This window comes from Malaclemys terrapin, chromosome 5 (assembly GCF_027887155.1).
Source record: "Malaclemys terrapin pileata isolate rMalTer1 chromosome 5, rMalTer1.hap1, whole genome shotgun sequence".
Classification (NCBI taxonomy): domain Eukaryota; kingdom Metazoa; phylum Chordata; order Testudines; family Emydidae; genus Malaclemys; species Malaclemys terrapin.
Genome location: NC_071509.1, coordinates 124,192,353 through 124,216,856, shown reverse-complemented (window position 1 = coordinate 124,216,856; position 24,504 = coordinate 124,192,353).

Sequence of the window (24,504 nt, the reverse complement as noted above, 5' to 3'; positions counted from 1 at the left end):
TTCTGTAAAAAAATATTTTTTTATGGGGTGGAGTTGCTAGCCCCACGCCCAACCCTCCTCCTTTATCCTGACTTGCGACAGGCAGATGGCCCCAAAGAACCTCTCTGGTGGAATTATTTCACTTCTAGGGTTGGCTTTTAGTTCATCAGAGTTAGCAGCCAAATAAATCAACCAGAGCAGAAATCTTTAGTCAAATGTCAGTGAACTTGTTCAACTCCGACTCTTCTCTGATACAGCAGAAAGTGCATATAAGAAGAGAGTGCCTCAAAGACAGGTGGATTACCTGTTATGCAGTAACTATTTAATAGAACCACTGTCCAAGGTCATCTCTTGCAGTATTAGTTTGAAGAGTGTTTTTGACAGTGAATATAAGATGGTTCAATTCAATTACAATAACAGATTCACAACATTTTCCCCCCACATGGAGGATATATTAAACTACATGTGTGCTGTTTGCTTATTTATAGGTGTAGAACTCAGTCGTGGACATTGGAAAGTTGAGATGTATCTATGAGATGATGGGTGACATGCTTTTGAACAAATGGGGGAAGTTTGTCATTCTAGCATGATGCCGAAAGGGTTGATGCCAATATTTTACTAGCTCATGGAATTGGTCCTGTGTGGTTTGCACTGGTCTACTGTTTTAGGATACCTGTGTAATATGCTTTGCTCCAGCTTCCATCACCATCTAGAGAGATACCAGAAGAGATTTTCACATGTGTCCAAAACAAACAAACAAACAAACAAACAAACACCCACCATCTCTAGCTCAAGCTATTGAAGTTCTCCTTTGTTCAGAAAGTGTTTTGCTTTTCAGGGCTTTTTACGTCAAAGGAGAGAACAAACCAGTCCAGAACAAAGTACCAATAAAATAAAAGTTCTGATTTTCACCAACAGCTCCAGTGGGTAGATTGTTAAGCCACTGGATACACTTACACAATGAATATATAGTGAGACAGACTGCTAAGGGGTTACTCCAATTAGAGCCGAGTGCCTTCATCTTCCATTTAAGTCAATAAGCATTAAGGGGGGTCAGTACTTGCGATTCCAGTGAGGGCCTATGGACATGAGTAATAGGATCAGGAGGCTATTAAAGCCTGGTTGGCCATATGAAAAATGGTGAGTTCTTAACTTGAGTTAACTAACAAAGTAAAATACTAGCAAAGATAAGGTACTCTGTAGTTTTCACATGAGTTAGCAGGGCCAGATAAACCCTAGGTTCCCCCATAGTTTTTAACTCAACCTGCTAACTTATGTCAAACTGCCTTGTCTTCACTAGGCTTTTATCTTATGTTCATTAACTTGTCCTAATAATGCAACTTTTTTCCTACTGAAGATGCACCTTCAGAGAAGTCATGTTAAAACATGCATTTTATAGGTACTCGTTGCCATAGTACCTAAGCATTGTGGTATACAGGACCCAGCACTGTTTGACTTTTCGATATGGCCACTTCCTGTGGAAAATGCTAACAGGTTTATTATTACTGAAAAAAGATGCAAAAGATATTCATACATTAAATTAACATGTAGTTGTACCTTTAGTACTCTACAGGAGGAACAATTATAAACTGGGATCAATTTATGAGAATTAAGGAGAATTTTTATTAACTGTAATATGTGGTAGTTTTCACTAATCTACAGCTGATATGTTAGATTTTATTGTTATTTATTTCAATTTACAAAAACAAGCATCCATTCCGTGCACTGGACACCTTGGTGTAATTTAATTTTCTCTTTGCACAATGGACTGTTATAAGAGATGGCTCATCACATTCCAGCAAACTAAGGCTCTAGAAGACATAATACACTGCAGATATTAATAAACTCCTCCAGCCCTCAGCTCACTTCCTCCACAAACATCTGGGAGAAAATATGAACTTTGCAGCATGCCCAGAAAGTTATATCTGGGCACTGGCAGAGGAATTCATTTTTAAATTTGAGGATGCTGCATGAAAAAACAGCCTGCCAGCAACCCTCTCCATTTGCAAATCAAGGGACTCCAAGGGAAATCAAGTCAGCTACTCTGCTGGTCAACTGTGACTGTGAAGCGTGTGAAGAAAGGAGTTAACATAGGACAGTTCCTCTAGTGGTAACATGAAGCAAGCTGTACATGAAGCTTCCCTTTTACTTGGAATACTAGAACTATCATATTGGGTTGGTTTGTTTGGGCCTGAAAATTTAGCTGAGAAAAATCGAAGCATATGATCTGGTGCTGAGGTGCAGGTGCAGGGGGAGTCAAATGAGGTGAACCATTCTGATAAAGTTTAGTTGAGAGAGTTCTAGGTCACATATATGTGTTCAACCAAGGTTCCATTTTTACTGGCAATAGTTCTGAACCAGCAGCTTGCAGTGACTCCTGCATTTAAATGCCCTCTGATGACAGTAATTTGAAGAGGTTGTTCAGTTTAAAAACCGACTGAAAATAAAGTTACTACTCTCCTTGTGTGGAGAAAGGTTCAGGAGAAAGAAATAGGATCAATAGAGCTGTACCGTCAGGCAAGTTAAAAACAAAAATCTAATAGCTCTAATACAGCTACATTACAGAGTTAGGTCTTGTGCTTCCTGCTATGGGGAGAACTCTAGAATTTTCCTTTTTTTTCTGACAAATTCTTCCACAAGTACTACTTGGTGGTATTTTCTTTTTAAATGCAAACTCTTCTCTTCTATGTTATGTTATAAATAAGTGCTTAACATAATACTTGGTAATGGACCAATACAGAGGAAGAGAAGGTCCCTGCCCCAAGGAATTTAATCTTTACATATATATTTATATTAAATGTTTTAATTAATGTTTCAGTCTTTTATATCATGCAATGTGCCTTAGGGTTTTGGCAAGAGACTAGGGTTAGGACATGTGAGGTTTTTTATCAGTTTTGTTACAGATTTGCTGTGTGATCTTGGACAAGTCATTTAGCTTCTCTGATTCAATTTAGTCACCTGTAAAATGGATATAATATCAAAGGAGTGCTATCAGACTTAATATTTGAGAATGTGATAGGATCCCTCAGAACAAGAGTTGCTGCACGTATTTGTATTTGGTACTTTGCTTTCTTTATATATATTTTCTGGAGGAGAAGAAAGAATAATTTCTTTAATTTATTCTGTTCTTCACCTGGGTGTATGTATGTTCTTGAAACACTGTCAGGATCAGTGAGCTGCATACAGATCTCAAAATCAGACATTTCCCACCCCCTAATGTTGATGGTGGAACTTCCTAACAGGATTGAGCAAACACCTTCCTCTAGTAGATGCCAATGCTCCTCATCTGGTAGCAAATAAAACAATTCAACTTGGATTCTTCCTTGGGAGGCCAATTATTTCATCCCCATGGGAAATGGGGAAAAAATGCTCTTAATTATAGCACTTCTATAAGCAGGTGTCCAAAGGAAAGCATCTTATTATCCAGTGCCCTAAATAAAAGACCACCCTTTCTCTACTTACACCCCTTTCCCTCATTCAACACTCAACCCTGCTTATTCACCATCCACCCTCCTGACTGATGCAGAAGTCCTGTGGAAAAGAAAAGCATGCGATCATATAAATAAAGACATAATACATATGCACAAAGGCGCCGAATTATGGTTGCACAGGCAACCTTAATTCTGGCATCTCATAATTTTTGTGCTCTTGACTTTTCAACCTTACATTCCTTTTCACAGAATTTTTTGTATTGTCATCTGTGCCTTTTAAAAGTGAGCAAGACAAACCACTAGAAATTATATTGCAGACAACAGTCCTGCCTCTAACTTCCATACTATTCACAACAAACAGTTCTCAGTAAACTCTGAAATCCACATGGAAAGACTTTCCACTAGTTTTTCTTTTTTGCTTTAAAAGGAGACAGACTATTTTCCTGTAACTGACATGCTCACGATCTCTTCTGCAATAAATAAATCCAAAACAAACCAAGATGCACAAGACATAAAATTTATTTTCACATCTCCACCCTGCCGCCAGGGCTGGTATAAGCCTTGTGTGTACACTTCCAGGGGGTGGTGACAGCTCTCAGAAGAAAACAGTGTATGAAAAGGGTACATGACAGGGGGTTCTGTCTGACATGGACCTTAGCAGCATGGGATAGGTTGAGGGAATGGTTGAGGGAGAGAGCACAGCCTAGCAGGGGGACAGGGACAATCAACATTAATTCTCGCCAACAGTCATAGCTTTCTATCAACAACTCGAATCAAAACAGGTTTGTTTTTAAATCATAAGAAAAGGTTATGGGTAACAAAGCAGGCAATCGCATAGCATGTTAGTAAACAATGTGCACTATAATAAAACAGAAGTTAAAAACTAATGAACAGTGACTTTCATTTTTTATCAAAACCAAGATTGTTTATTTGCTTATACAGATCAATATTTTTGGGTAACAGGATAATCTTGTTTCAGAGGCTGGTTTTGTACATTGCTGGTTTGTTTACAACTTCTTGTTGTTGGGGCTATTAAGAATTTGCAGTAGCACACAGCAGCGGTATACTCCAAAACAGACGCTTCCAGGCCATCCAGATACTATTTATGTGGAAATGACCAACTCTCCCTTTTTAGAAGGACAGAGACAGGCTAAGAATTCCTGGGGGAATTTTCCAGGATGCATGTTTCAGCTGTGGAATATCTCTAAAACTGATTTTATTTTAAATCATAAGCAGTAATTAATGGATAATAAATAGTTTAACTTCAGCATTTAGTATTTGTGTTAAATTCTGCAATAATTATTTACTTGAAAAAATGAGGGTGATAGCTGCTATGTTTTGAGTATAACATATATTTCCTTGCTTAAGCAATGTTCTTCAGAATAAACCAGGAAAGGAAAATACACACTCTTAGGGAACATCTTAAAAAACAAACAAACAAACAAACAAACCAAAGCAAAACCCCTAACCCTGGGCACAAGTAATATTTTAAAAACCAGTAACTTTACTGACAAGAGCATGCACAATCCTTCTGTTCAAAGGAGTATTACTGATTCATTTGAAGAGAATCCATATATCCTGGACAATTCTTGAATTTCCCAGAACCCTGCCTCCCACAAACAAAGCAAGCTGACAGAGCAGAGATAGCACAGTGATGTGCACTCACTTATGTGTGACACAGACAAACTTACAGATCAAAGAACAGCTGATATTATGGGTCCAGTGTTGGGTCTAGTAGCCTGGACACTGTCCTTTTAAAACTTCATTGCAGAAATATGTAGAATTCTCAGACACAAACTACTTTATGGTGAGGTTAAAAGTTGACAGCACATATCAGTAATTTAGGGCAAAAAGACATTCCAGTGATGCTGTAAGGTATAGAAATGCAGAGTTAATGCAACCAACCACCCTTAATTCCACCCAGGATACCATGAAATAAACCACACTATTAGAATTATGGCATTTTAGTGTTTATGATCCCAAAACAATTTAAGCTGATTTTTAAATTAGATTTCTTTCCTCCCTCAACCATGAGGTCACCAAAGGATATAGTTAATGTTGTAAGGGTATACAGGACATCAAAAAGAACAGCCCGATTTCAAAATAGACAGAACTTCTGTTGGTGGAAGAGAAACAAACTTTCAAGCTGCACAGAGCTGTTCTTTGGTCTGGAAAAAGTAATCAGCATCACAGCAAAATACAAGATGGTACAGACGCTTATGCGTAAGGAGTTAACACATTGCAGGAGACCAGCTAAAGTGAAGTGGGCAAATAACACCTCTGCAGTCATAGGACAGTTAGTAGGTTACAAATTGTTGTTGAGCCATAAAACCAGCATCACTGTTGAGCCCATGATTTCCATTGTGCCTACTTCAGTTCCCCCACAGTTTCAGCTCCAAAATAATTACTTGCCTGTTCTAATTGTTGTGTATTATTATGTGATGTTAAGTAGCTGCAGTGTTCCACCCCAGAGATAGCTGCATAACAGCGCATTGAGAGCATAGTTTGTAAATCACTTTGGGATGTAAGGTGGAATATAAATATTAGGTCGTCATTGGATAATTATTGCCCTCCCCCCATAGTAACCAGTATGTTTTGAGTGTAAAGTATATAAGGTAAGAGTTTCATTGTACTTTCTATCTTTCACTCTTCTTAATTCCCAGACTAGCTCTTCAAGCTATCAAAAATTTATGGGACAAATTAGGAGTTTAACAGAGCAAAATTTGACCATGTATGTTTAAAAGTATTTTGAGGGAATGAAGTAGAAGAGAAATCCACTCAAAATAAGTCAGCTGGACTCCAATCACACTGAAAATGGGCTTGAGCACAATGTCTCTCCCAGCTGACCATGGAATAAGGCAGTAAATGTTAAAACCTGAAATGGGAAACAGAGAGATTATTCTCCTTTTATTGAGCTTTTCCTTCTTGTCAAACCACTAGGCTACGTGTTGTATTCCTGGTGTGTCACTGATAGCCTATCACAAAGCCCCTTCTGTTTGGATACCATCCTTGAAACGTCCACTAGCCAGCAGAGCATAAACACTAAGATGGAGCGACCATCCAAAAAGCTCTCTCACACAATAGCGGCTGCTGTCACAGCAAGACAATCAAGCAGATTTCATGTTGGTATATTTTTCTCATCATATGCATGACAGAAAGTCTAATGGGTCTTGTTAGATCCTTAGTAGCTTTTAAGGCCCTATAAAATAGCCCAGTATCAGTTCAATCTGTGTTCCCAAGATGTCTACCTGAATGTCAGAGTGCATTGGCAACAGCTATGTTTTTATTTCCTCAGTCAGCATGGAATAGATAAGACAATTAGTTGAGAAATTAAAGAGGGAAACTATTAGCATCACATCAGTAAAAATGAAAGCTCTGATCTCTTTTCTGATGGGTAACACCCTCTTAATAATGCCTTTTAAATTATTTTTGTTGTGTATATTTTAGATGGGAAGTCACTTATTGCCAACTGTACACACTAGTAGAGGATTCATTTAGTGTTGTCATGTTTATGTCTTATGAAAAATGCAATATGCTTTGACATTGTATTTTATTTACAGTAGAAATATGTAATTGCATGGGGAGTTATATATGCCTGTTTCTGAGTGAAATAAGGTAGGAATATACCTCAAAACTAGTGGCGATAGATCCTCTAGATATTGAGATTTAGATAAGCAATATTTTAATTAATATTTTATGGCTCACCATTGAAGCTACACATCTATCCCTCGCTAAACCGCATGTACCCTGTGAGATGCTCTTTATCAGTTTTCACACAAGCCACCTCCACCTGATACCAGCTCCTTTTGTAGAGGATACCAAAAGTCCTGCTACTCCCCTCTAGCATTGAGTCTTCTGTAAGGAGATACTAGACAATCTTCTTCTTCTCCTCCCTGGCCTTTGGTGTCTTCAGAGGGCCAGCCAGGTGTCCTACAGTACCCTAGTCAGACACACAATATTTTGGGTGCAAAAGGCAGATCCCATTCAGCAACTCTAGTGCAATACAACTAAGAAACTCCAATCCTAGGCCCAGGCGAGGTACCGCTTTCCACTTCAAAATGTGTACAAACTCCAGTGCACATTGTAAGAGTCAATGCTATCATGAAACTGTAGAACGGACTCCTCCCTCCCTTCTGTGTCCTGCTCCTGAAATAATGCTGAACTCTCTCTTAGTTCAGTGAAAGGAAAGGAAATTAATTGAGCATGTCTATTGTCTGAACTACTATTAATGCTGGGCCAGATTCTGCCATGCTTACTCACTGTGAGTAGTACCTTCCTCTGTGAGTAATCCCAATTCCTTTGCCAAAGTTACCCATGAGTAAGGTGCAACGTATGAATAAAGGTAGCAGACTTTGACCTTTTAGTGTCAAGAAGCTGGACTGAAATAAGAGATTGGCCAAAGCCAGAACAGCAGCTCACAATGATCTTGAGCTTCTGGTAAATCACAGGTTAAGCCTGTTTCCAAATGGCCCCAAGTACAACCCCAAACTTTGGGGAAGTTCAGGTTCAGATTCATTTCCAGAGGTGAATTTCATAACTCTGACATTTCTAGTCTGAAGTAAACATTGCAGAAAGTTTGTAGGTTGTTATGTTAGACCAGGAGTACACTAAAATGTTAGGTCTACACACATACATCACTCAGGGGTGGGAAAAATCCATACCCCCCTGAGCAACGTAGTTAAGCCAGCCTAACCCCAGTATAGACAACCCTAGGTCAACAGAAGAATGTTTTTGTCAACCTATCTACCACCTCTCAGGGAAGTGGATTAACTATGCTGATGGGAAAACCCCTTCCATAGGTATAGGTAGTGTCTACACTATGCCACTCTAGCGTTTCAAGTGTAGACAAGCTCATAGTAGCAACAAGTTGTATTTGTACTATAAATCAGGTGGATCCAGAGAGATTTCTGCTCTGTGATTTGTATAGCAGAATTCTTTAGAAATCGGTTTGTTTTTCTGGGGAGGAAAATCTTGGTTCTGTGGGGTAAAGGACTGTGCGTTTTGGCAATACGATATAGGAAGAATTGGTTTAAAAATATAATGAGAGGAATAGATATGTTTATCTTCTCTAAAATAATGCAAAGAACATTTGAAATAAGTAAAGTAACCAATGTCAAGGTGAGTAGGCAGAACAAAAAGACATCATGCATGAAAAACAAGAGGTAAATCCTTGGGAAGGACTGGATATCCATGGAGACTGCCAGTTGCCAAGCACTTCATCTTTAACCCTTCATGAAATGTTCCTTTTCCCTGCCCCGGGACAAACAAAGCAGCTCTGACCCTTCTAAGCGCAGCCTGTAGCCACCACTCTCAATGGCAACCACCACCACCAAAGTTAGAGAGAGCGGTGGCCAGCAGTAGCCACTGCAGTTTCCATCTCCCGTCAAGTGCCGGCAGTGCGCCAATTGCTCAAGTTTAGGCAGTCATATACCAATAACAGAAAGATATGACAATATTCATAGCAGTCCACAAATGTGTTATGTCAGATAACTAGCTAAGGTAAGCCAGAGGTTCACATGCAGACAGGTTACCCAGAAACCAAGGACTAAAACAAACCCCTTTTCTTTGGAAATAGTTCTGTTCTACCACCACCCCTTTCCACAGAAACCAATTGCTATAAAACAATAAATGCAAATAGAAGGATTTCAAGCACAAGACTTGTAAAATCATCATCTGTATGAATACACAGAATGGAGTAAGCAAACATAGTGAAGCTGTTGAAACAGAGATGCCATAAATTCATATTTTTCAGATGCTAAGTATAAATGCAGATATTGGTCCCCATTAAAGTTAAGCATATGCTTAAGTGCTCTCCTGAATAGGAATGGACTGAAGCAGAAGCTTAAGTGCGGTTCTGATTAGGGAGGCATCAGTTCAGGAAAGCCTTAGTGGGTGGGAGCAGGAGTCCAGAAATCTCTGAAGTTAGGGATGGAGAAGGGAAGACAACAGACAGGCACAGGATGGAATGTTTCCAAGAGTAGGTGAAGGGGTTGGAGACAATAGGAAGCCAGCACACAGAACAGCTGGGAATTGTGCTGACTTTCATAACCAGTTTCAGATCTCTGTCATCAGGTGAAACAGACGAGCTGTCACAGTTAAGGGTAACTGCACCTGTATTTCTCGTCAGTGGTCCAACAAGGGAACCTTCTCTCAGACATCCAGCTGCCCAGCCACTGCCTTTCTGGATAGAGACCTGTGCCTCTCTTCTTTCCAACCAGGGTATTTCCAGGCTGCACAGTTCCCTACCTTCACTTTGTTATCATCTGCACAGGCAGGGTGCCTAATGACACCTGCTTGCTTTCTCTTCAGAGATGGTTAACAGGTAAAACTGCTAAAGTTATAAGGTACCACACAGCACTTCCCATGAAAGCCTATTTTATTCTGAGGGTAAAATACCTCACAGAGAAATTACTGAAACCAGTAAAAGAAGTTTAGACACATATGCTAATAAGCTTACCAGAGCTCACCTTATCAATGGGTTCTGCCAGGAACAGCCCTTCAACCTCCCACCCAACAGAATTCCTTGTGGTTAGAAGTTCATCGTCGCTTCAGCTCAGAACAAGCACCCAGTCTTATGGGACCTCAATAGGCGCAGTATCCAAGGATTGGGACCTTCCATGGACCAGGGTCCTGTCCGTTTGTTGGACCAGGAAGAAGGCCATGAGCCAGTCTAAAACCAGAGTATTTATCCAAAAATCTTTGTCTTTTGGTCCCTGGAGATTCCAAGTGTATGCACACCTCTGCTGGGAGGCGCCGTCTCTGGAGATGTTATAACCTGCGTCAATGTATCTAATCACCCTCTGCTGTTCTCCTATTTACCCTTTCCATAGAAATATGTACAACTCTGCAATAACACGTACACAATTGCATTTTTAATATAATGTACCCCAAATATATTAACCCTAAGTCAATAAGGTTTACCTTAATTCAATAGAGTTTATTCTTACTTCCATATGATTTATTCATAGTATTACAGAATAACGTCAAGCTACCAAAGAAGGCATACAAGTTGACTGTAATTGGAAAATACTGAGTGTAACCCAAATGTAAGGGAAGTCACCTGTCCTAAACTTGGTAAGAATATGGTTTTCCTTTAGACAGTGATAATTAGTTATACCGCATGAACTACATAAATTATTTACAAAAAGAACAGGAGTACTTGTGGCACCTTAGAGACTAACAAATTTATTTATTAGTCTCTAAGGTGCCACAAGTACTCCTGTTCTTTTTGCGGATACAGACTAACATGGCTGCTACTCTGAAACCATAAATTATTTAAAAATTCATTCAAGAGCATTTTTAGAAATACTCTGCACTGTTTCAATTTGAATCCCTTGCACTTTAAATAGGGGAACAAAAAGGACCTAAACAGACCAATCCACCTATTTTTTTAAGATACTGGAACAAATTATTAAACACTCAATTATAAGCACCTGGTGGATAATAGTGGGGATGAATAACAGCCAATGTGGATTTGTGAGGAACAAATCATGACAAACCTGCCTAATTTCCTTCTTTGAAAGGGTTACTGGTCTAGTGGAAAAAGGGAAAGCTGTAGATGTGACATGTTTTAGTAAGGCTTGTGGCAATCCCACATGATATTTTCATAAGTCAACTGGGGAAAAATGCTCTAGATGAAATTACTACAAAGGTGGTTGCAAAACTGTTTCAAAGACCAGGGTAGATATCAATGGTTTGCTGTCAAACTGGGGGGGATGTACCTTAGTGGGGTTCTACCGGGGTCAGTCCAGAGTCTGGTATTATTAAATATTTTCATTAATGGCTTGGATTTCATCTTGTTGATTTCAGACCAGTGATTTCAGACCAGTGGCTTGATTTCATTAATGGCTTGGATTTCATCTTATTGATTTCTGTTGGGAGAGTATGCTTATAAAAATTGGCAGATGACAAGGCTGGGAGGGGTAACAAGCACTTTGGAGGACAGAATTAGAAGTCAATATGCCCTTGAAATTGGAAAACTGGTCTGAAATCAACAAGATGAAATTCAATAAAGAGAAGTGCAAAGTACACCTCTACCCTGATATAATGTGACCCAATACAACATGAATTTTGATATAATGCGGTAAAGCAGTGCTCCGGGGGGGCAGAACTGCACGCTCCGGCGGATCAAAGCAAGTTCGATATAACGCGGTTTCACCTATAACACAGTAAGATTTTTTGGCTCCCAAGGACAGCGTTATATTAAGGTAGAGGTTCCTTCATTTAGGAAGGAAAAATTAAATGCCCAAATACAAAATGGGGAATAACTAGTTAGGTAGTAGTACTGGTGAAACAACGTGAGTGTTGTGGTGGGTCACAAATTGAATAGGAGACAACAATACGATGTAGTTGTATAAAAAGGCTAATTTCATTCTGGGGTGTATTAATAGGAATGTAAGACACAGGAAGTAATTGTCCTGCTCTACTTGACATTGATGAGGCCTCACCTGGAGTAGTGTGTCCAATTTTGGGTGCCACACTTTAGAAAAGATATGAACAGTCTGGAGAGAGAGTCAACTGAAGAGCAACACAAAGGATCAAAGTTTTAGAAAACCAGATCTATCAGGAAAGACTTAAAAACTGGGTATGTTTGTGATGCTGGCAGACCAGGTGCCAGCTCATTCCAAGGTCCCTAGGTCTCAACTGAACACTGTGTTGTGGTATTGTTAAAACAGGTATTAGACTTTATGAAATGCTTTTAAGTTGCTCCATGCATTAATCTCACTTACAGTATCTGTATCCCAGGTTACAGGGTAATGTTACGTTTGCGCTCTGTAAATGTATATCACCAGACAGGAAAGAAGCATTAACAAGAGTTAAATACTAGTAGTTTTCAACAGGAGGTGTTATTTCCTGCCCAACAAAGGAGGCCCATCAACGTCAGACATACTATTGGAGAATGTCAGGGGACAAAAACTTAATTGCTTGCTCCCTCTTCCATCCCCACCCCATGAAGAGGAGCTGTGCAAGAGAATTCGGCTTGAATTTACAAATCAAAGCCAAAGCGGGGAAAGGAATAAAAAGCCCTAAAAAGGAGGAACTTTATCTTTTATGCTGCTTGGACTCTGAAGGGGTAAGGATTACTAAGCATAGGTAAAAGATCCCCAGTGCTTGGGCTGGGTTAGCCCTAAAGGACCTATGGAGCTCATTCATTATAGAAGCTTCTATTACTTTTCAAAACTTAAGACTGGAACTCATTTTTGTGTGCATATATATATATATATATATATATATATATATATGTGTTTACCTGCTTTAACCGTATAAATAACTCCTATTTGCTTTTCTTAGTTAAGACGTCTTTAGCTAATTCATTATAGCATGGACTACAAGTGTTGTCTTTGGTGAGAGATTTAAAGAGTCATTGACCTGAGAAAGGTGACTGGGAGTAACCTGAATATTACTGGGAACTTTGGTGTAAGGGGACATCTATCACAGAAGTAAGCTTACCAGCACGGCAAGATAGAGCGGAGTACCCAAGGGACTGTCTGTGACTTCATGGTAAGGCTGTTATGGTGCTTGAGGAGTTCACATTTGCTAATTGGTTGGTGAAAACGAAGTCTAGAACTCACAACCAATTTGGGATTTGTGCCCTGCTGCTTAAGTCTGCCCTGAGGTTGGTATTCATGCCACTGCAAGATAGCTTGACAATGTTTAGTTTTCAGAAAAGAAGACTGCTGAGGGACCTCATAAGATATAGATATAGATTTATTAGATATGAATAAAGGGCTGTTATAAGAGATTTTTGAGAACAGGTTAGACCAACACCTGTCAGGGATAGTCTAGATATACTTGGTCCTCCTCATCATGGAGGGTGGTGGACTATATGATCTCTTCAGGTTCCTTCCAATCCTACATTTCTAGGATTCCATGAATAGCTTTCTAACTGGGAGTAGTTTTGGAGACTCTCAAAGCTACTTTCATGTCACAGAACATGAAATCCACTATTGGAAATATCTGACAAAGTCATTAGCCTTTCAGAAGTATTGTATCTAAATTTCTCTTATTATTTTGGTTAATCCACCTTTACCATGGACCAACAGAATCTCATCTCCTTCTACCCAATTGAGTTAGCTGATGGTACTTACCCAGTGGCAGCTGCAACAATGTAGGGTGAAATCCTGACAACTGATTTCAATGACAAAATTCCCACCGACTTCAGTGGAGTCAGAATTTTACCCTGAATCTGTAACTTCTTGTGAACTGGAGTGTTTTAGCAGATTCATCTTACAAATTCAGTCATCATACTCATTTATCTGCAGAATTGCAAAACCTTTGGAGATGTTAAGGAACCCCAATGAGATCTGCTGGTGTTCTTCATGACAAATGTTAAAGCCTCAAATATCTCAAAAAGGAGTAATCTGATCTCCCAAAAATATACGTGGAAAAATTGGAAAGAGTCCAACGGAGGGCAACAAGAATGATTGGGGGGGCTGGAGCACGTGACTTATGAGGAGAGGCTGAGGGAACTGGGATTGTTTAGTCTCCAGAAGAGAAGAATGAGGGGGGATTTGATATCTGCTTTCAACTACCTGAAAGGGGGGGGGGTCCAAAGAGGATGGAGCTCGGCTGTTCTCAGTGGTGGCAGATGACAGAACAAGGAGCAATGGTCTGAAGTTGCAGTGGGGGAGGTCTAGGTTGGATATTAGGAAACACTATTTCACTAGGAGGGTGGTGAAGCACTGGAATGCGTTACCTAGGGAGGTGGTGGAATCTCCTTCCTTGGAGGTTTTTAAGTCCCGGCTTGACAAAGCCCTGGCTGGGATGATTTAGTTGGGAATTGGCTCTGCTTTGAGCAGGGGGTTGGACTAGATGACCTCCTGAGGTCCCTTCCAACCCTGATATTCTATGATTCTATGATTTAGAGACACTTTTTCTGAATGAGAAAAATAAAAAAGTGGATTTTCTAAACCAAATTTACTGTTTTTTCAAGTTACAACATTCCAAAAACAGTTACAACAATTTAAGGAATGAAAAACCTTCATTGTGACGGGTCTTATCCGATCTGGCCTGGGACCCTGCCACTTTCTCTGTTTCCCATGACTGGTAGTGCACGTTACTCCTCCTGGTGTGCTTAGCCCATTCCACCCATTTTGGGGTAACGTGTGCTACCACCAAGGACACACAGAGAAAATCAATGTTGCACTAGCTAAACACATGCCTTACAGCTGTCCCCTGGCTCTTGCACAAGGTACGTGAGGACTGGTTGACTGCATCCCCCACTCCTCCTCCTTCCCCCCTGGCACCTGTACAAAGGACAGGGCCCAAAATCCCACAACAGTGCTACTGAAAAACAAGGGAAAAACTAAAATTAAACATCTCTAAATACCCCTTTGAAAGGACAGGAAGTCTAGTGTCTTCCTTTGGAGGAATGACACTTCTGTTGACCGGTACTTGTATTTATATGTATGTAAATATTATATATATTTACATAAACATTTTGTATATTTACCCTTGGTTTGGAGAGACACGATACGCAGGTCAGCGAAGTCAACAACATTTTAATTGCTAAAGGATTTTTTTCCCAAGTCACCTGGGAATGGCAAAACAGGATACTGTCTTTTGTTCCTGTTTCCCTTCATGAAACATACTCTCCTCTCTGCTGTACTCACAATAGTTGCTATGCATACAGATAGAGTCTGAACAATACTGGTCTGACATTTAAGTGTTTCGCCCTCTGTGCAGAACAGCCTGTTTGTACTTTTAAACTTGGTTCTTGGGCCAAATGCAAAGAAACCACTGTGTGACTTTCAGCTTATCTTCTGTACCTGAGTCTAAAAAGTTAGTGCTTGAGTGTGTCAGGTATCACCTAGGGACTTAAGCAAGAGGCTTTTTGCAGTTAACCCAATCCCGTGACCTGCACTGCATTGCCTTTGATTTGAAGGCAGTTTAGTTAACTACCAAGCCTACCTATTCCATTAATCGGAATCAAATTCACCTGAAATGTGGGCCTACAATAATTCCTATTTTGCCTCATAATGGCTTTAGACATACTCTATTACACACTAGTGCAAATGTGCCAATGAGAAACAGGTGGAGGGTTTCTTTGTTTTGTTTTTTTTGTTCCCTCTCTTAAATCTGGTTCACTCTGCTGAACCTTTTCATCATATCAGTATCTAATTGTACTTGCCTTCTTTGTTGGCACACTTTTTTTTTTTTTGCATACTTTGTAAAACTACTTTTAGTATAAAGAGAAATAAATCTCATTAAGATTTTTATTTTACATCTACTTTTATGAACTTTCTGTATGCTAGAGTTACTCTAGTGTTCATGCAAGTCTGAACAGTGGGAAGGAAAGAGAGAGTCACTCCCACACAGTTAATTAGTGTTACCTTAGAATTCACATATTTTTAATATTTTTCATGCAATTATATATTATGCTCCTCATTCTGCTCAAAGAGATGTTCGTGTTTTTGAGCAACATTCCTTGAAAGGAAACAAGAGATTTCCCACTATTAATTTTTAAATGATCTCTAGGATAAAGACGTACAGTATGTGCATATTCTGTTGTATCTTACTCTCTTTAACTGCAACAATCAGGTAAATTGTGTGCGCGTGCGTGTGTGTAAAAATAAATAAAAGAGAAAGGGGCTAGGGACAGTAAGGGCCTTATCCAGAACAACTGAGATCTTTGAGAGTCTCCAACTGTCTTCAGTATGACCAAGATGAACTCTAAGAAAGAGTCAGCATGAACTATTACAAAAGACTTCTTAGAACTTCCGTGTCATGTCGTAAAAGATTGATTTCAAAGGCGAGAGCGAGAGACAGAGAGAGATGTCTGAAAATATTGTTACTGGCCGTCTCAAATAAAGGGTGCTGTGGAATGATCTATGGGACAGATCCAGCCATCTTTGATCATGTACAGTAGTACTCTACTCCAGAGGCTCTCAAACTGGGGGTCACGGAATGTATTCTGGGGGGAGATGCGCAAAAAGCTTTAGGGGGGGAAAAAAGTTTTATTGTGCACATTCATAGCTGGGCAGCTGGAGAATGGTGGCTGCTGGCCAGGCACCCAGCTCTGAAGGCAGCACCACTGCCAGCAGCAGCACAGAAATAAGAGTGGCATGGCGTGACATAGCCACCCCTTACTTCTCTGCTGCTGCTGGTGCTGACTTCAAAGCTGGGCGCCTGGCCAGCAGTCACCACTCTCCACTCTGCCTTCAGAATTGGGTGACCCAAGAGCAACGGCTGCTGGCTGGACACTGGGGTCAGGGGATGTAAACTGCTACAGACACAAAGCTTCTCACTGTGTAGGGTAAGGCTGCAGATGAGTACGGATGGCAGAATCTGTTCCATTAACCTATGAGGAGGTCAATAAGATTATCAGAAATTGCCCCTATATTTATTAAAGCATGTTCTACTGTAAATGGCAATGAACATATGTTTCTTCAACCCACACTATCCAACTATCTTTTAGTGCTGATATTGTAGCTGCACTGTTGTAATGGTCCTCCCAGCATAGTCCCACAATGCTCTTGCATACTCCGTCCAATGATCAGTCTCCTATGTTCATAAGTGCTAGAACTAGGGGTGTAGGGGGTGCTGCAGTTTGGTTCAATGGCTCTCAGCACCCCCACTATAAAAATTGTTCCAACACACCTGCTTATGTTCCTGATTATTTCATTGTTACAAACTAATCCTTCTCTCGCTGTAGAGAAGAGTTTTCTTTAGCTGTGCAGGGAAAGCTAAAGGTTTTTCCTTGTTTCAGAAAATAAGGCTATTTTTTATGCAACACTGCACCATTCATTTTTACAGAATATTTTCTAATTTATACAGTAGGTAAAACTTTAACTCTGTTCTGAAACCTCAATTAGGTCCAAACTGAAAAAAACAAGAAAGAACAATACCAACAAAAGCTGCACCTAAGGAACCTGAGTAATTGTGTAATATTATAAGCCTCTGCCTCTTTTTCCTACCCCCCGTTTGTTGCTCTCACTCATTGTGTCACATCTACAATTAGATTGTGAGCAACTTGGGCCAGGGACCGTATCTTATTTGTTCTATAAAGTGCGTAGCTCACTTGAGACAGTGTATAAATAATAAATGTTAGCTAGTCTACCTTTCTCAGCTACTATATCTGAAATGAGCATCGACACATTACAACAGAGTTACTCACGATGGTTATGGGGGCATTTTGGAGCTTTAACCCTGTTGGTACACAGAAGTTACTTTGACACACCTTTGTTGTTCTTTGCGGACCATTTCCTTTTGTTTATTGCCCATTGAGTTCTTACAAGTGGAGAGATTGCAGATCATGTTTAAAATGTACATTCAATATAACTTTTGGTAAATTAGTGACACCTCTGGAAAAAACCCTGGTAAGAGTTCTCCCCAGGGTGCTTCCTTTGGGGGAGGCTAACTCAATTTTGCTGATTTAAAGGTTCTGTCTAGTTCTTTTAAATATTCCTTTGACGTTGTATTGCTCTGCTTGTAATAGACTGTTATTGCCCTATATTGAGTTTGCAGAGTGAAGGTAAATCTTTTGTGATGTGATTGTGCTGCCTTAAACTCAATATTGTTCACAGGGTCCTTTATAACTCTCTGGTTTCACTACAGCAAACAGGACAAATTTTCATTTTTACCCTTTTAGCTTTTTATTCTTTGTTCTGAAACTGTAAGAAAGTACGTTTACATGCCATCTCTACTGCACATTTCATGAACTGAGAACTCATTCAGTTTGGGGGCCATTGCAGTTTCCCCCTCCCACCACAAATTGTTGATTTAAAAAAAAAATATATATATATATATATATATATAGAGAGAGAGAGAGAGAGAGAGAGAGGGGTTTTATGATGTGTCAGAAGGCATTCTGCAATATTATTGCTAAAGCAAAGTTATTGTGGGACACCAAAGCCTCTAGCTACAATATCAAGTGTTCTAAGGTGATGAGTGCTTTAGAAACATGTTATACTTTTTCTAGCTCTATTTGTTATTTTTCTAGCATTTTTATTAGTAGTATTTTAAAAAATAATTTATATTGCTGAAGCACCTAAAGGCTGGGACCCATTGTGCTAGGCTCTGTACAAATATATAACAAACAGCATTGCCTAAGAGAACTTGCAGCCCAATTCAAGAGTCCTTCAGCAAAACAGCCATTGAGGTTTTACCCCTATTTAGGGTATTATCCCTAAAAACTACTCTTTCTGCCTCACTATAGAGCTTCTACCTAAAACCTTTCCTACCACTCATGCTGCCTGACTTCCCACTACAGACTTAAAGAAACAGCATATGTAAAACAACTTAAAAAATTTATTTTTCAATTCACATATTTTCCTCTTTATATACTATAAAGCAGAAATGGGTTTGCTCTAAACTATAACCTAGGACTTTGTGAACTCTTGTACTAGAATATTTTCATTTGTCATTTAGCTAATGAGTTAATTTGGGAGGCAATATGAAGAAAACAAAACAATGCTGCTAAACAGCTTTGAGTGAGTTCATTTAAGTATGTGACCACAAAATATTCTTTTTTGGTTCACTAAGTATTTTGACCTTTTTGTTTGTTTGTTTAAACTTCCAGGTTTAATTTCTAAACCCACACAGCATCACAACTAGTTGGTTCCCTTCTCCCACCACCCTGAAATTTGAATCAATCTGTATTCAGCAAAAAGAGGAATTCTGCTTTTAGGCACAGATTAACGATCAGTGATTGATAAGTATTTCTTGAACAGAAATATTTCATGTTCCCGGTCTTCTATCTTTCTGTTAATGTCTGTAGCACCTGAAAATATACAGGTAAGAAGTTGGACGTTATGTATGTTAATGAAACAGGAAAAGAAAGAGTTCTTTGCTATTGTGTTTCAAGGCCTTTTTGTTGCATTTAGTTTTTCAGCTGGTTTCTCCTTTTGAGTGTGTGTGCGTGCTTAAGATAAGGTAGAATTTCATTAGAAATGCTAAAGAAAACCCATCTTAATTAAGTTAACACGTCAGTAAACTCAAGCTTGCTGGCCCAGAGTCTTATAGTGTGAAAGGCCAATAGTCTGAGGTCAGTCATTGTGAGCTAGCTAGCAGTTTAGTAAAACTCCCATGAGTCTACCTCTCAAAACTTTAAGTGGTCAACAAGACACAGTAGCCTTGATCAGAACTGAAAGTCATGCTTCTCTGGCCAGGACTGTTAGTTACAGCTTTCTGCCTATTACTGTTCTAATTGTTCCTGGTGCTCTTTGCATGATGAAGCTCTTATTCCCAAAAGTTTGGCTCATGCTCTTCTCCCAGGTGAGTGCACTTTGACTCTGTGTAACTTAAAGGTCTTTTGTGAGAAGTAGCTTTGTCTTTGATAACATGATCTCTCTTCCCTTTCTCAAGCCTTTTACAGGACACTGTGGGCCAAATTTATATTTGAAATTGAGCCAAAGACCAGGAGGAGGAGGGGGGAAGATGGCCTTATGCCACCTTTGCATCTCTTTTGTGCTAAGGCTGCTAGGGGCTACTTCAGCTTAAGAATGGCATATACCAGTAAGTGAACTGTTTCGATCTGGTTGTGGTGCAGGCAGTGAGGTCACGTAATGGTTGCAATAAAGGTCTCTATTGGAACTTTTGTGGTTTTCTCTCTTTGTTATCAGCTTCCATGTTGGATAGCAAACCAGGGATGATACAGTGGGAGAGAGCACTGGTCTCAGTCCAGTCCCATAACTGCCAACTGTATTAAAAAATAATGAGTCAGCACCCCCACCCCTAAAGTCATAAGATTAAAAAATAAGATGATGATTTGGGGTCTTCCTATTTGCTTTCTGGTTTTTGAGCATTTTTACGGTTCACATTTTCAAGCTTTAGTCTGCTACCATGAGGGCTAGAAGCTTTCATGTGGAGGAGTGAGAGGTGGGGAGGAAGAGAAGCTGAGACTCATGTAATCACCTGACTTCAGGAGCTGGGTCTTTTAACAAAAACAATCAACACAACTTCCCTCCTTCCCCCCACATCCAACATCACAAGACTCAAGATAAAAGCATGAGTTGGCAACCGTGATAAAGGACCAACATCAGCACTGCTCCTCACCATCCCAAGTGACACCACTCTGGTTTCAATAGTGTGGACACAGACTGGATAGGGATGGAAAGTAGAAGCAGATGTCGGTTTCACAAGGCCAAACCAAATTAAAAAGATAATTAGGCCAAGAATTCCATTAAACTCTGTGGCCCTTCCGATCCCCCCACATAGTTGAAACCCCTTTCATGGGAAGTTTTAGGGGTAACTGGCAGTGCAGTTACAATGGAGCCAGGTTACCCCAGAGCTGAAGAGGGAAAAGGGGCCCCAGCGCCAGTGTGGATTAACCTGTGTTTTGCCTGGATTTCTTTACTCCTAAACCTATGCGGAAATCTCTTCGGTTCATGTTTAGCTTTCTTTTCAGTGATTTTATCACGGCTACATAACCCATCATCAGGCATTAACAAAAGAATAAAGATGCTAGGACAACCCAGCTGATAACCAGGCTTTGATATGCTGAGCCACCATCCTCTCTCTTTGCACTGAGTGTATTCACTGAAAGGAAGTTGGAAATATAAGGCAAGGAGCAAATGCCGAGTGGCACTACAGGGACTAGCCTAGGAAGATCACCTAACACATTTTGCTTTCCCTTTTTTGTTAGCTGTGTCTGATCCTGCTGTACAGGTGCTTGTAGGCAAGTTTTGCTAGTGTCACTCCCCCTCTTCACACACTACATTTAACGCTTTCATTGCCCAGTCACAGCAAAAATAATCGATGGACAAGACTTTCAAAAGAGAGATGGGGAGCGGACAACTAAAAAAACAAAAATCATTCAATTTTAGTAGAAGTCTTGTGGACAGCGGAAATATACTGAAAGCTAGAAAGAATGCTTTACACTCTCCATGGTGTCTGGCTGTATGAGGCCACATATATCCACAACAAGATTCACAGCTTTCCCTTTTAAGGAAAATTGTTGTTTAGTTTGTATGAACTCAGAGCTCTTAACTGTGAAGCCCAATCTTTATGTAATGGGCAGCGTAAGAACTAAACGCTGGTGCCCTTTTGCACCTCCCCCCGAACCCTTTTGCATCTGTTATCCAAAGGGTTAAACTGGGTGGTTCTCAGGGTTTACAACAGAAGTAACTATTAGTGAAAAACAATCTGATACATTCAACTTACTAAGGCCCAGCTCCTTCCCTCTAATCTTTCATCAGGACCCAAGGGAGGCTAAAGTTTAGATCAGTCTATTCTCCCCAAGAACTTTGATTCACTATTAAATTCCGTCTAATGAAGATGACTTTGCCATCTCATGTTCATCAACAGGCTATGTGTGGAACAATGCAAGAACTACCTTGTATAGAGAGACATTGTTCCTTCCTCTTGGTTACCTTATTTGAGTAGAATCACAAAAATTCACACACACAAAACCTGTGAAGGCAGTAACCACTATTACTCTCAAGGGTGCTATGGTGAGTCATGGTAAGGGACTAGCTATTTTGCTAAGGTACACACTTGCATATTTTATGTCATGTTGTGTTTATAAGAGCAAAACATGAACAAAACAACCGAGTATAAGGAGATAAAAATAAGTCTGCCCAAAGTATAATGCAAAGATACAACTAGTCCCATCACTGAAGTAGCTTTAAAATTAGGTCCTTATAAAGGTGCTACCTTTGCACTTGTATGTACGTACATGACAAGAAATAATTTTACAGTCCTTTGCGTACTCAGTTTAAAACTTGTAAACATGAACATCTTTGCTAGTTATCTCACTATGCTGTTTGTTAGTGGTAACGTCTCAATATTTTTTGAGAAAACTTGCAAGCCATGTTTCAGCATTTAGTACCTAATCCTGGGAATGCTACCACAAGGTATAGTGCTTACTACTACAAGGAATAACCCTATCGTTTTTAATGGGACGACTTGCTGTAGTAAAGAGGACTATTGCGCTTGCACATTGTAAACTTCCAGATCAGAACCTTAAATATTACGGTGATAGACACAATGTAAAGACAAAAAGACCCAAACAAGCCCACTACTCTGTAGGAAAAATCATATAAAGCCATGCCATTAAAAATGAATTGCATATAAGAAGTTTTCCCTGGATTAGTATTTATGGTCCCAATTCAGCAAAGCGTATGTGACTTCAATGAGACACAAACATATTTAGTTGTGCTGAACTGGGGCCTGTAATTTTTAGCGACGTAACACCATTCCTTACCCTATCACAAGTTAATTGAAAATGACCGTCTCAGGTTATAGATCATATTTTATTTAAATGTTTCTTTGTGTGTGTTACCTACATTTTATGGCTTGAACCAATGCCCATTTATGGTAATAGGCAGGTTTCCATTGACTTCAGTGGGTACTGGATTTGGCTTTTAGAGTGAGAAATCTGGAACATTGGAACTAGGTTGCTCAGCTTCTAGTCAATTGAATTTTTGGTTCTCATGCACTAACTGCTGCAGGGTTTGGTTTCAAATAGCTCAGCCAAGGGAATGTTGAGTTGGTTTAAAAAAGTCATGAAAGCATATTTATTAATATTGAGGGTTTTTTTAAGACAAGCATCTACATCGTGGCTCTCAACTGCCCAGCAATGTCATTTTACATGCTGTACTGTGGCATACAGAGCAATCTGCAGTGGAATGGTATAATATGATATTTAAATAATTTTCAACTGCTAATGAAATCTCCAAATAGTTGTAACTGCACAGCCTAATACTACTAGTTTCACTATCATGAAAATGTGTTTAATTAAATGGCGCCCCAAAGCTTTATTAGTTGAACTTCTGAAATACAAAGGAGCAAATAAGTATTGCTATGCATTGGGTATTCCTGCAACCCCTTTTATTTGGAGGCATACAAACTTCCAGTCTGGCAGATGAACGGTCACAAGCCTAACACATTAGCAAATGAAGTCTGTACTAGACTGGTGCTGAAATCTCAATTTTGAAAACTGCATCAGAGTGGGGAGACCAGTGTTTGAGCTAGCTGTTCTATGTCTTTGCAAGAGACAGGATGGCCTTTTATGTTGGTTTGTTTTTTCAAATCCAATGTCTTAACACTGAAGGTTTTTTCCTAATAAAAACAAAAACACCAGCAGCCCAGCATAATAAACCAACTACTGTGCACCAGCCATTAAAGAAGGAGAGAAAGAAGAAAGGCATAACAAGAACTAATGGCTAGAGACTAAAGCCAGTTAAATTCAAATTAGAAATAAGGTATACATTTTTAACAATGAGGGTGACTAACCATTGGAACCAGATACTCAGGGAAGTGATGGAGTCTCCATCCCTTGACATGGTCATTCAGAACTCAATGTCTTTCTGAAAGATATGCTTTAATCTAACACATATTATTGGGCTCAATTTAGGAGTAGCTGGATGAAATTCTGTGGCCTGTGTCATATGGGAGGTCAGTCTAGATGATCTAATGGTTCCTTAAAAAGAACAGGAGTACTTGTGGCACCTTAGAGACTAACAAATTGAATGGTTCCTTCTGGCCTTAGAATATAAAATGGTTTAAATGTTTCAACTAGAAAACAGATTTCCAGCAGTTTCTGATTCCCACGGGAGAAGTTTACTACAAATGTACTTTCAAGCTTCTTGCGGGGTGGGTGGGGTGTGGAGGAAGAAAGTTGTAAAAAAATGCCTCAATGTTGTCTTTCTAACTCACTTGGAATTAGCATTGGAACAGTCATTGGAACAGAATAGCCTGGTTTCATGTTTCATGACAAACCTGAAGCCCTGACCAAGTTCACAAACCCTTTGGTATGTTATAGTTTATCTGAATATCAGGATAAACTTTGCAATTTTGACTGAGTTTTGCTTTGAGTCAGGTTGAACCCAAAACTCAGGAAGTGGAAACCTACAAGAACCGAAACATTAAAAAAAAAAGAATTTGTGATTTGCAACTTTAGTGCTTCACACAACCCTATCAGGACAAGAGTTAGCTAACACATTTATCTTCCACCTGTTCAATTACAACAGTCACTGTTGACTACAGAAAGGAAGGTTTTATATACCCTTCTAACAGCATACCTGAGAAGAATAGCTCAGTGAAATCTGATTTTTTTAAAAACGCAGCAAGAAGGAACAAGATTTTTTTAAATGACCTACACTATGTTAAATTGTCAAGAGCTATCGAACATACACAGACAGACGCAAAATGA